This window comes from Pongo pygmaeus, chromosome X (assembly GCF_028885625.2).
Source record: "Pongo pygmaeus isolate AG05252 chromosome X, NHGRI_mPonPyg2-v2.0_pri, whole genome shotgun sequence".
Lineage (NCBI taxonomy): Eukaryota > Metazoa > Chordata > Mammalia > Primates > Hominidae > Pongo > Pongo pygmaeus.
Window position 1 is genome coordinate 59,330,935 of NC_072396.2, and position 12,911 is coordinate 59,343,845.

Below are 12,911 nucleotides of genomic sequence, written 5' to 3' on the forward strand. Positions count from 1 at the left end.
TGCAAATGGATATTTTGAGTGCTTTGAGGCCTATGGTGAAAAAGGATATATCTTCACATAGAAAGTACACAGAAGCATTGTGAGAAACTTCTTTCTGATGTGTGCATTCGTCTCATGGAGTTGAACCTTTCTTTTCATGGAGCAGTTTGGAAACAGTCTTTTTGAAGTATCTGCAGAGGGATATTTGTGACTGGTTTAAAGCCTATGGTGAAATCGGGAGTGTCTTCACATAAAAACAAGACAGAAGCATTCTGAGTAACTTCTTTGTGATGTGTGCATTCATCTCACAGAGTTTAAACTTTCTTTTGATTGAACAGGTTGGAAACACTCTTTTTGTAGAATCTGCAAATGGATATTTGGAGCACTTTGAGGCCTGTGGTGAAAAAGGAAATATCTTCCCATAAAAACTAGACAGAATCATTCTGAGAAACTTCTTTGTGTAGTGTGAATTTATCTCACAGATTTAAACATTTCTTTTGGTTGAACAGTTTGGAAACAGTGTTTTTGTAGAATCTGCAAACGGATAATTGGAGCGATTTGAGGCCTATGGTGACAAAGTAATATCTTCACATAAAAACTAGACAGAAGCATTCTGAGAAACTTCTTTGTGATGTGTGCATTCATCTCACAGAGTTGAAGCTTTCTTTTTACTGAGCAGTTTCAAAACTGTCTATTAGTAGATTCTGCAAATGGGTATTTGGAGTGCATTGAGGCCTTTTGTGAAAGAGGAAATATGTTCACATAAAAACTAGATGGAAGCTTTCTGAGAAACGTCTTTGTGATGTATGCTTTTATCTCAAAGAGTTGAACCTTTCTTTTGACAGAGCAGTTTGGAAACTGTCTTTTTGTAGAATCTGCAAATGGATATTTGGAGTGCTTTCGGCCTATGGTGAAAAAGGAAATGCCTTCACATAATAACTAGACAGAAGCATTCTGAGAAACTTCTTTGTGATGTGTGCATTCATCTCACAGAAGTGAACCTTTCTATTGATGTAGCAGTTTGGAAACAGTCTCTGTGAAGTATCTGCAGAGGGATATTTGTGGCCTGATTAAGGCCTATGGTTAAAAAGGAAATATCTTCACATAAAATCTAGACAGAAGCATTCTGAGAAACTCCTTTGTGATGTGTGCATTCATCTCACAGAATTGAAGATTTCTTTTGATTGATCACATTGGAAATACTCTTTGTAGAATCTGCAAATGAATATTTGCAGCACTTTGAGGCCAATTGTGAAAAAGGAAATATCTTCACAAAAAAACCAGACAGAAGCATTCTGAGAAACTTCTTGTGACATGTACATTCGTGTTATGGAGTTGAACCTTTCTTTTGATTGAGCAGTTTGGAAACGGTGTTTTTGTGGAATCTGCAAATGGGTATTCAGAGAGCTTTGAGACCTACGGTGAAAAAGGAAATATCTTCACATGAAAACCAGACAGAAGCATTCTGAGAAACTTGTTTGTGATGCCTGCATTCATCTCAGTGTTGAACCTTTCTTTTGATTGAGCAGTTTGGAAGCAGTCTTTTTGTACAATCAGCAAATGGATATTTGGAGCGCTTTGAGTCCCATAGTATAAAAGGAAATATGTTCACATAAAAACTAAACAGAAACTTTCTGAGAAACTTCTTTGCGATGTGTGCATTCATCTCACAGAGTTCAACGTTTCTTTGATTGAGTAGGCTGGAAAAACTCTTTTTGTAGAATGTGCAAATGGGTATTTGGAATGCTTTCAGACCCCAGGGGAAAAAGGTAATATCTTCCCATAAAAACTAGACAGAAGCATTCTGAGAAACTTCTTTGTGATGTGAGCATTCATCTCACAGAGCTGAACTTTCTTTTGATTGAGCTATTTGGAAGCAGTCTTTTTGTACAATCTGCAAGGGATATTTCCGAGCCGTTTGAGTCCTGAGGTGAAAAAGAAATATCTTCACATAAAAACTCGACAGAAGCATTCTGAGAAAATTCTTTGTGATGTGCACGTTCATCTCACAGAGGTGATCCTTTCTTTTGATATCGCAGTTTGGAAACATTCTTTTTGAAGTATCTGCACAGGGATATTTGTGACCGGTTCAAGCCTATAGTGAAAAGGGGAATATCTTCAAATAAAAACTGGACAGAAGCATTCTGAGAAACTTATTTGAGATGCCTGCATTCATCTCACAGGTTTAAACCTTTCTTTTGATTGAGCAGTTTGGAAACCTTCCCTATGTACAATCTGCAAATGTATATTTCCTGAGTCGTTGGAGGCCTTTGGTGAAAAAGGAATATCTACACATTAAAACTAGACTGAAGCATTCTCAGAAACTTCTTTGTAATGTGTGCATTCATTTCACAGAGTTGAATCTTTCTTTTGATTAAGCAGATTGGAAATAGTCTTTTTGAAGTATCTGCAGAGGGATATTTGGGACCGGTTTAAGGCCTATAGTGAAAAAGGATATATCTACACATTAAAACTACACAGAACCATTCTGAGAAATTTCTTTGTGACACCTGCATTCATTTCAAAGAGTTGAACCATTCTTTCGATTGAGCAGTTTGGAAACAGTCTTTTTGTACAACCTGCAAAGGGATATTTCTGAGTGGTTTGAGGCTTATTTTGAAAACGGAAATATCTTCATATAAAAACTAGACAGAAGTGTTCTGAGAAACTTGTTTGTGATGTGTGCATTCAGCTCACAGAATTGAACCTGTCTTTTGATTGAGCAGTTTGGAAACAGTACTTTTGTAGAATCTGCAAAGGGATATTTCTGAGCCGTTTTAGGCCTATAGTTAAAAAGGAAATATCTTCACATAAAAACTAGACAGAACCATTCTGAGAAACTTCTTTGTGATGTGTGCATTCATTTCTTAGAGTTGAACTTTTCTTTTGGTTAAGCAGTTTGGAAACAGTCTTTTCGTAGAATCTGTGCTGGAATATTTGTGAGTCCTTTATTGCCTATGGTGAAATAGGAAATATCTTCACATAAAAACTAGACAGAAGCATTCAGAGGAACTTCTTTGTGATGCCACCATTCGTCTCATGGTGTTGAACCTTTCTTTTGATTGAGCTGTTTGGAAACAGCCTTTTAGTACAATGTACAAAGGGATATTTCCGAGCCATTTGAGGCCTATGGTGAAAAAGAAATAGCTTCACATAAAAACTAGACAGAAGAATTCGGAGAAACTTCTTTGTGATGCCTGCATTCATCTCAGAGTGTTGAAACTTCCTGCTGATTGGAAACAGTCGTTTCGTAGAATCTTCACAGGGATATTTGTGAGTCCTTTATGTCATATGGTGAATTAGGAAATATCTTCACTTAAAAAATAGACAGAAACTTTTTGAGAAACTTCTCTGTGATGTGTGCATTCATCTCACAGAGTTGAACGTCACTTTTGATTGAGCAGTTTGGAAACAGTGTTTTCGTCCATTCTACAAAGGGTTATTTTTGAGCCCTTTAAGCCTTTTGTGAAATAGCAAATATCTTCGCATAGAAACTAGACTAAATCTATCTGAGAAATATCGTTGTGATGTATTCTTTCATCTCACAGATTTGAACCATTCTTTTGATTGAGCAGTTTGGAAAAAGTCTCTTTCAAGAATCTGCAAATGGAAATTTGGAGCACTTCAAGGCTTATGGTGAAAAAGGAAATATCGTCCCTTAAAATGTAGAGAAGCATTCTGAGAAACTTCCTTGTGATATGAGCATTCAACTCACAGAGTTGAACCTTTATTTTGATTGAGCAGTTTGGAAACAGTCTTTTTGTAGAAACTGCAAATGGATACTTGGAGCGCTTTGAGGCTGATGGTAAAAACGGAAATATCTTCACATAAAAACTAGACAGAAGAATTCTGAGAAACGGGTCTGTGATGTGAGCATTCACCTCACAGAGTTGAACCTTTCTTTTCATTGAGCAGTTTGGAAACTGTCTTTTTGTACAATCTGCAAAGGAATATTTCTGAGGTATTTGAGGCTTACGGTGAAAAAGAAATATCTTCACATAAAAACTAGACAGAAGCATTTGGAGAAAATTCCTCGTGATGCATACATTCATCTCACAGAGGTGAACCTTTCTTTTGATGTAGCCGTTTGGATACAGTATTTTTGAAGTATCTGCACAGAGATATTTGTGACCGGTTTAAGGCCTATGGTGAAAACGGAAATATCTTCACATATAAACTAGACAGAAGCATTCTGAGAAACTTCTTTGTGATGCCTGCAATCATCTCAGAGTTGAACCTTTCTTTTGATTGAACATTTTGGAAACAGTCCTTATGTACAGTCTGCAAATGTATATTTCTGAGCTGTTGGAGGCCTATGGTGAAAAAGAAATATCTACAAATAGAAACTAGACAGAAGCATTCTGAGAAACTTCTTTGTGATGTGTGCATTCATCTCACAGAGTTGAACTTTTCTTTTGATTGAGCAGGTTGGAAACACTCTTTTTAAAGGATCTGCAAATGGATATTTGGAGTGCTTTGAGGCCTATGGTGAAAAAGGAAATACCTTCACATAAAAACTATAAAGAATAATTCTGAGAAACTTCCTTGTGATGTGTGCATTCATCTCACAGAGTTGAACCTTTCTTTTGATTGAACAGTTTGGAAACAGTATTTTTGTAGAATCTGCAAATGAATTTTTGGAGTGCCTTGTGGCCTATGGTGAACAAAGAAATATCTTAACATAAAAACTAGACAGAAGCATTCTGAGAAACCTCTTTGTGATGACTGCATTCATCTCAGAGTTGAACGTTTCATTTGATTGAGAAGTTTGGAAACATTTTTTGGTAACATCTGCAAAGGGATATTTCCCAGCCGTTTGAGGCCTATGGTAAAAAAGAAATGTCTTCACATAAAAACTAGACATAGGCATTCTGTGAAACTTCTTTGTAAGGTGCACATTCATCACACAGAGTTGAACCTTTATTTTGATTGAGGAGTTTGGAAGCAGTCTTTTTGTAGCATCTGCAAATGAACATTTTGAGTGCCTTGTGGCCTATGGAGAAAAAGGAAATATCTCCACATAAAAACTAGACAGAAGTATTCTGAGAAACTTCTTTGTGATGTGTGCATTCATCTTACAGAGTTGAACCTTTCTTTCGATGTAGCAGTTTAGAAACAGTCTTTTTGCAGTATCTGCAGAGGGATATTTGTGACCGGTTTAAGGCCTACGTAGAAAAAGGAAATATCTTCATATCAGAACTAGACAGAAGCATTCTGAGAAACTGCTTTGTGATGTTTGCATTCATCTCACAGAGTTGATCCTTTCTTTTGATTGAGCAGGTTGGAAGCACTCTTTTTGTAGAATCTGCAAATGGTTATTTGGAGTGCTTTAAGGCCTATGGTGAAAAAGGAAATATCTTCACATAAAAACCAGACAGAAGCATTCTGAGAAACTTCTTTGAGATGCCTGCAATAATCTCACAGAGTTGAACCTTTCTTTTGATTGAGCAGTTTGGAAACAGTCTTTTTGTACAATCTGGAAATGGATATTTCCGAGCCGTTTGAGTCTTATGGTGAAAAAGAAATATCTATACATAAAAACTAGACCGAAGCACTCTGAGAAACTTCTTTGTGATGTGTGCATTGATCTCACAGAGTTGAACTTTCTTTTGATTGAGCAGTTTGGAAACAGTCTTTTCGTAGAATATGCACTGGGATATATATGAGCCCATTATGGCCTATGGTGAAATAGGAAATATCTTCACATGAAAACTAGAAAGAAGCATTGTGAGAAACTCTGTTGTGATATGTGCATTCATCTCACAGAGCTGAACTTTTCTTTTGATTGAGCAGGTTGGAAAAACTCTTTTATAGGATCTGCAAATGGATATTTTCAGTGCTTTGGGGCCTACGGTGAAAAGGAAATACCTTCACATAAAAACTATACAGAAGCATTCTGAGAAATTTCCTTGTAATGTGTGCATTCATCTCACAGACTTGAACCTTTCTTTTGATTGAACAGTTTGGAAACAGTATTTTTGTAGAATCTGCAAATGAATATTTGGAGTGCCTTTTGTCCTACGGTGAACAAAGAAATATCTTCACATAAAAACTAGACAGAAGCATTTGGAGAAAATTCTTCGTGATGTGTACATTCATCTCACAGAGGTGAACCTTTCTTTTGATGTAGCAGTTTGGATACAGTATTTTTGAAGTGTCTGCACAGAGATATTTGTGACCGTTTTAAGGCCTACGGTGAAAACGGAAATATCTTCACATATAAACTAGACAGAAGCATTCTGAGAAACTTCTTTGTGATGCCTGCAATCATCTCAGAGTTGAACCTTTCTTTTGATTGAACATTTTGGAAACAGTCCTTATGTACAATCTGCAAATGTATATTTCCGACCCGTTGGAGGCCTATGGTGAAAAAGAAATATCTACAAATAAAAACTAGACAGAAGCATTCTGAGAAACTTCTTTGTGATGTGTGCATTCGTCTCACAGAGTTGAACTTTTCTTTTGATTGAGCAGGTTGGAAACACTCTTTTTAAAGGATCTGCAAATGGATATTTGGAGCGCTTTGAGGCCTATGGTGAAAAAGGAAATACCTTCACATAAAAACTATAAAGAATAATTCTGAGAAACTTCCTTGTGATGTGTGCATTCATCTCACAGAGTTGAACCTTTCTTTTGATTGAACAGTTTGGAAACAGTATTTTTGTAGAATCTGCAAATGAATATTTGGAGTGCCTTGTGGCCTATGGTGAACAAAGAAATATCTTAACATAAAAACTAGACAGAAGCATTCTGAGAAACTTCTTTGTGATGACTGCATTCATCTCACCGAGTTGAACGTTTCATTTGATTGAGGAGTTTGGAAACATTCTTTTTGTAACATATGAAAAGGGATATTTCCCAGCCGTTTGAGGCCTATGGTAAAAAAGAAATGTCTTCACATAAAAACCAGACAAAGGCATTCTGTGAAACTTCTTTGTAAGGTGCACATTCATCGCACAGAGTTGAACCTTCATTTTGATTGAGGAGTTTGGAAACAGTCTTTTTGTAGCATCTGCAAATGAACATTGTGAGTGCCTTGTGACCTATGGTGAAAAAGGAAATATCTCCACATAAAAACTAGACCGAAGCACTCTGAGAAACTTCTTTGTGATGTGTGCATTGATCTCACAGAGTTGAACTTTCTTTTGATTGAGCAGTTTGGAAACAGTCTTTTCGTAGAATATGCACTGGAATATATATGAGCCCGTTATGGTCTAGGGTGAAATAGGAAATGTCTTCACATGAAAACTAGACAGAAGCATTGTGAGAAACTCTGTTGTGATATGTGCATTCATCTCACAGAGTTGAACTATTCTTTTGATTGAGCAGGTTGGAAAAACTCTTTTATAGGATCTGCAAATGGATACTTTCAGTGCTTTGGGGCCTACGGTGAAAAGGAAATACCTTCACGTTGGTGGGACTGTAAACTAGTTCAACCCTTGTGGAAGTCAGTGTGGCGATTCCTCAGGGATCTAGAACTAGAAATTCCATTTCACCCAGCCAACTCATTACTGGGTATATACCCAAAGGACTATAAATCATGCTGCTATAAAGACACATGCACACGTATATTTATTGCGGCATTATTCACAATAGCAAAGACGTGGAACCAACCCATATGTCCAAAAATGATAGACTGGATTAAGAAAATGTGGCACATATACACCATGGAATACTATGCAGCCATAAAAAATGATGAGTTCACGTCCTTTGTAGGGACATGGATGAAATTGGAAATCATCATTCTCAGTAAACTATCGCAAGAACAAAAAACCAAACACCGCATATTCTCACTCATAGGTGGGAATTGAACAATGAGAACACATGGACACAGGAAGGGGAACATCACACTTCGGGGACTGTTGTGGGGTAGGGGGAGGGGGGAGGGATAGCATTGGGAGATACACCTAACGCTAGATGACGAGTTGGTGGGTGCAGCACACCAGCATGGCACATGTATACATACGTAACTTACCTGCACGTTGCGCACATGTACCATAGGGCCTAAAGTATAATAATAATAATAATAATAATAATGATAATAATAATAAAAAGAAAAAAATAAAAAAGAAATATAAATTAAAAAATAAATAAATAAATAAAAAACTATACAGAAGCATTCTGAGAAATTTCCTTGTAATGTGTGCATTCATCTCACAGAGTTGAAACTTTCTTTTGATTGAACAGTTTGGAAACAGTATTTTTGTAGAATCTGCAAATGAATATTTGGAGTGCCTTTTATCCTACGGTGAACAAAGAAATATCTTCACATAAAAACTAGACAGAAGCATTTGGAGAAAATTCTTCATGATGTGTACATTCATCTCACAGAGGTGAACCTTTCTTTTGATGTAGCCGTTTGGATACAGTATTTTTGAAGTATCTGCACAGAGATATTTGTGACCGGTTTAAGGCCTATGGTGAAAACGGAAATATCTTCACATATAAACTAGACAGAAGCATTCTGAGAAACTTCTTTGTGATGCCTGCAATCATCTCAGAGTTGAACCTTTCTTTTGATTGAACATTTTGGAAACAGTCCTTATGTACAATCTGCAAATGTATATTTCTGAGCCGTTGGAGGCCTATGGTGAAAAAGAAATATCTACAAATAAAAACTAGACAGAAGCATTCTGAGAAACTTCTTTGTGATGTGTGCATTCATCTCACAGAGTTGAACTTTTCTTTTGATTGAGCAGGTTGGAAACACTCTTTTTAAAGGATCTGCAAATGGATATTTGGAGCGCTTTGAGGCCTATGGTGAAAATCGAAATACATTCACATAAAAACTATAAAGAATAATTCTGAGAAACTTCCTTGTGATGTGTGCATTCTTCTCACAGAGTTGAACCTTTCTTTTGATTGAACAGTTTGGAAACAGTATTTTTGTAGAATCTGCAAATGAATTTTTGGAGTGCCTTGTGGCCTATGGTGAACAAAGAAATATCTTAACATAAAAACTAGACAGAAGCATTCTGAGAAACCTCTTTGTGATGACTGCATTCATCTCAGAGTTGAACGTTTCATTTGATTGAGGAGTTTGGAAACATTCTTTTTGTAACATCTGCAAGGAGATATTTCCCAACCGTTTGAGGCCTATGGTAAAAAAGAAATGTCTTCACATAAAAACCAGACATAGGCATTCTGTGAAACTTCTTTGTAAGGTGCACATTCATCACACAGAGTTGAACCTTTATTTTGATTGAGGAGTTTGGAAACAGTCTTTTTGTAGCATCTGCAAATGAACATTTTGAGTGCCTTGTGGCCTATGGTGAAAAAGGAAATATCTCCACATAAAAACTAGACAGAAGTATTCTGAGAAACTTCTGTTTGACGTGTGCATTCGTCTTACAGAGTTGAACCTTTCTTTCGATGTAGCAGTTTAGAAACAGTCTTTTTGCAGTATCTGCAGAGGGATATTTGTGACCGGTTTAAGGCTTACGTAGAAAAAGGAAATATCTTCATATCAGAACTATATAGAAGCATTCTGAGAAACTGCTTTGTGATGTTTGCATTCATCTCACAGAGTTGATCCTTTCTTTTGATTGAGCAGGTTGGAAGCACTCTTTTTGTAGAATCTGCAAATGGATATTTGGTGTGCTTTAAGGCCTATGGTGAAAAAGGAAATATCTTCACATAAAAACTAGACAGAAGCATTCTGAGAAACTTCTTTGAGATGCCTGCAATAATCTCACAGAGTTGAACCTTTCTTTTGATTGAGCAGTTTGGAAACAGTCTTTTTGTACAATCTGGAAATGGATATTTCCGAGCCGTTTGAGTCTTATGGTGAAAAAGAAATATCTATACATAAAAACTAGACCGAAGCACTCTGAGAAACTTCTTTGTGATGTGTGCATTGATCTCACAGAGTTGAACTTTCTTTTGATTGAGCAGTTTGGAAACAGTCTTTTCGTAGAATATGCACTGGGATAAATGTGAGCCTGTTATGGCCTATGCTGAAATAGGAAATATCTTCACATGAAAAGTAGACAGGGGCATCGTGAAAAACTCTGTTGTGATATGTGCATTCATCTCACAGAGCTGAAGTTTTCTTTTGATTGAGCAGGTTGGAAAAACTCTTTTATAGGATCTGCAAATGGATATTTTCAGTGCTTTGGGGCCTATGTTGAAAAAGGAAATTCCTTCACATAAAAGCTATACAGAAGCATTCTGAGAAATTTCTTTGTAATGTGTGCATTCATCTCACAGAGTTGAACTTTTCTTTTGCTTGTACAGTTTGGAAACAGTCTTTTTGTAGAATATGTAAATGAATATTTGGAGTGCCTTGTGGCCTATGGTGAAAAAGGAAATATCTTTACATAACAACTAGACAGAAGCATTCTGAGAAACTTCTTTGTGATGAATGCATGCATCTCACAGAGTTGAACGTTTCTTTTGATAGAGGAGTTTGGAAACATTCTTTTTGTACCATCTGCAAATGGATATTTCCCAGCCTTTTGAGACCTATGGTGAAAAAGTAATATCTTCACATAAAAACTAGACAGAAGCATTCTGTTAAACTTCTTTATGATGTGCACATTCATCTCACAGAGTTGATCCTTTCTTTTGATTGAGCAGTTTTGAAAGTTTTTGTAGAATCTGCAAATGAATATTTGGAACACCTTGTGGCCTATCGTGAAAAAGGAAATATCTTCACGTAAAAACTACACAGAAGCACTCTGAGAAACTTCCTTGTGATGTGTGCATTCATCTCACAGAGTTGAACCTTTCTTTTGCTTGTACAGTTTGGAAATAGTCTTTTTGTAGAATATGTAAATGAATATTTGGAGCGCCTTGTGGCCTATGATGAAAAAGGAAATATCGTTACATAAAAACTAGACAGAAGCATTCTGAGAAACTTCTTTGTGATGAATGCATGCATCTCACAGAGTTGAACGTTTCTTTTGATAGAGGAGTTTGGAAACATTCTTTTTGTACCATCTGCAAATGGATATTTCCCAGCCTTTTGAGGCCTATGGTGAAAAAGTAATATCTTTACATAAAAACTAGACAGAAGCATTCTGTGAAACTTCTGTGTGATGTGCACATTCACCTCACAGAGTTGATCCTTTCTTTTGATTGAGCAGTTTTGAAACAGTGTTTTTGTAGAATCTGCAAATGAATATTTCGAACACCTTGTGGCCTATCGTGAAAAAGGAAATATCTTTACGTAAAAACTACACAGAAGCACTCTGAGAAACTTCCTTGTGGTGTGTGCATTCATCTCACAGAGTTGAACCTTTCTTTAGATTGAGCAGTTTGGAAACAGTCTTTTGTAGAGTCTGCAAATGAATATTTGGAGGTCTTTGAGGCCTATGGTGAAAAAGGAAATATCTTCACGTAAAAACTCGACAGAAGCATTCTGACAAACTTCTTTGTGTTGATTGCATTCATCTAACAAAGTTGAACCTTTTTTAGATTGAGCGGTGTGGAAACATTCTCTTTGTACAATCTGCAAAGGGGCATTTCCCAGCCGTTTGAGTCCTATCATGAAAAAGAAATGTCTCCACATAAAAACTGGAGAGAAGCATTCTGAGAACCTTCTTTTTGATGTGTGCATTCATCTCACAGAGCGGAACCTTTCTTTTGATTGAGCACTTTGGAAACAGTCTTTTCGTAGTATCTTCACAAGGATATTTGTGAGCCCTTTTTGTCCCATTGTGAAATAGGAAATATCTTCACATAAAAACCAGACAAGAGCTTTCTGAGAAACTTCTTTCTGATTTGTGCATTTATCTCACAGAGTTGATCCTTTCTTTCGATTCAGCAGTTTGGAAACACTCTTCTTGTAGAATTTGCAAAGGGATATTTGGAGCACTTTGAGGCTTATGGTGAAAAACGATATATCTTCAAATAAAATCTAAACAGAAGTTGTCTGAGAAACTTCTTTGTGATGTGTGCATTCATCTCAGAGAGTTGAATCTTTCTTCTGATTGAGCAGTTTGGAAACAGTCTTTTTGTAGAATCTGCAAATGGATACTTGGAGCACTTTGAGGCGTATGGTGAAAAAATAAATATCTTCACATAAAAATTAGACAGAGGCATTCTGAGAGAATTCTTTATGATGCCTGCATTCATCTCACAGAGTTGAGCCTTTCTTTTAATTGAGCAGTTTATAGGCAGTCTATTTGTACAATCTGCATGGGGATATTTCTGAACCGTTTGTGGCCTAAGGTGAAACAGAAATATCTCCACAGTAAAACTAGACAGAAGCATTCTGAGAAACTTCTTTGTTATGTCTGCATTCATCTCACAGAGCTGAAACATTCTTTGATTGAACAGCTTGGAAACAATCTTTCTGTACTATCTGCAAAGGGATATTTCCGAGCCGTTGGAGGGCTATGGTGAAAAATAAATATCTTCACATAAAAACAAGACAGAAGTGTTCTCAGAAACTTCTTTGTGATGTGTGCATTCATCTCACAGAGTTGAACCTTTCTTTTGATGGAGCACTTTGGAAAGAGTCTTTTTGTAGTATCTGCAGAGGGATATTTGTGACCGTCTTAGGGACTGTGGTGATAAAGGAAATATCTTCACATAAAAACTAGACAGAAGCATTCTGAGAAACTTCTTTGTGATGTGTGCATTCATCTCGCAGAGTTGAACCTTACTTTTGATGGAGCAGTTTGGAAACACTCTTTTTGTAGTATTTGCAAATGGATATTTGGGAACCCTTTGAGGCCTATCGTGAAAAAGGAAATATCTTCACATGAAAATTAGACAGAAGCATTCTGAGAAACTTCTTTGGGATGCATGCATTCATCTCACAGAGTTTAACCTTTCCTTTGATTGATTAGGTTGGAAACTCTCTTTTTGTAGAATCTGCAAATGGATATTTGGAGCTCTTTGATGTCTATGGTGAAAAAGGAAATATCTTCTCTTAAAAACTAGACAGAAGCATTCCGACAAACTTCTTTGTTATGTGTGCAGTC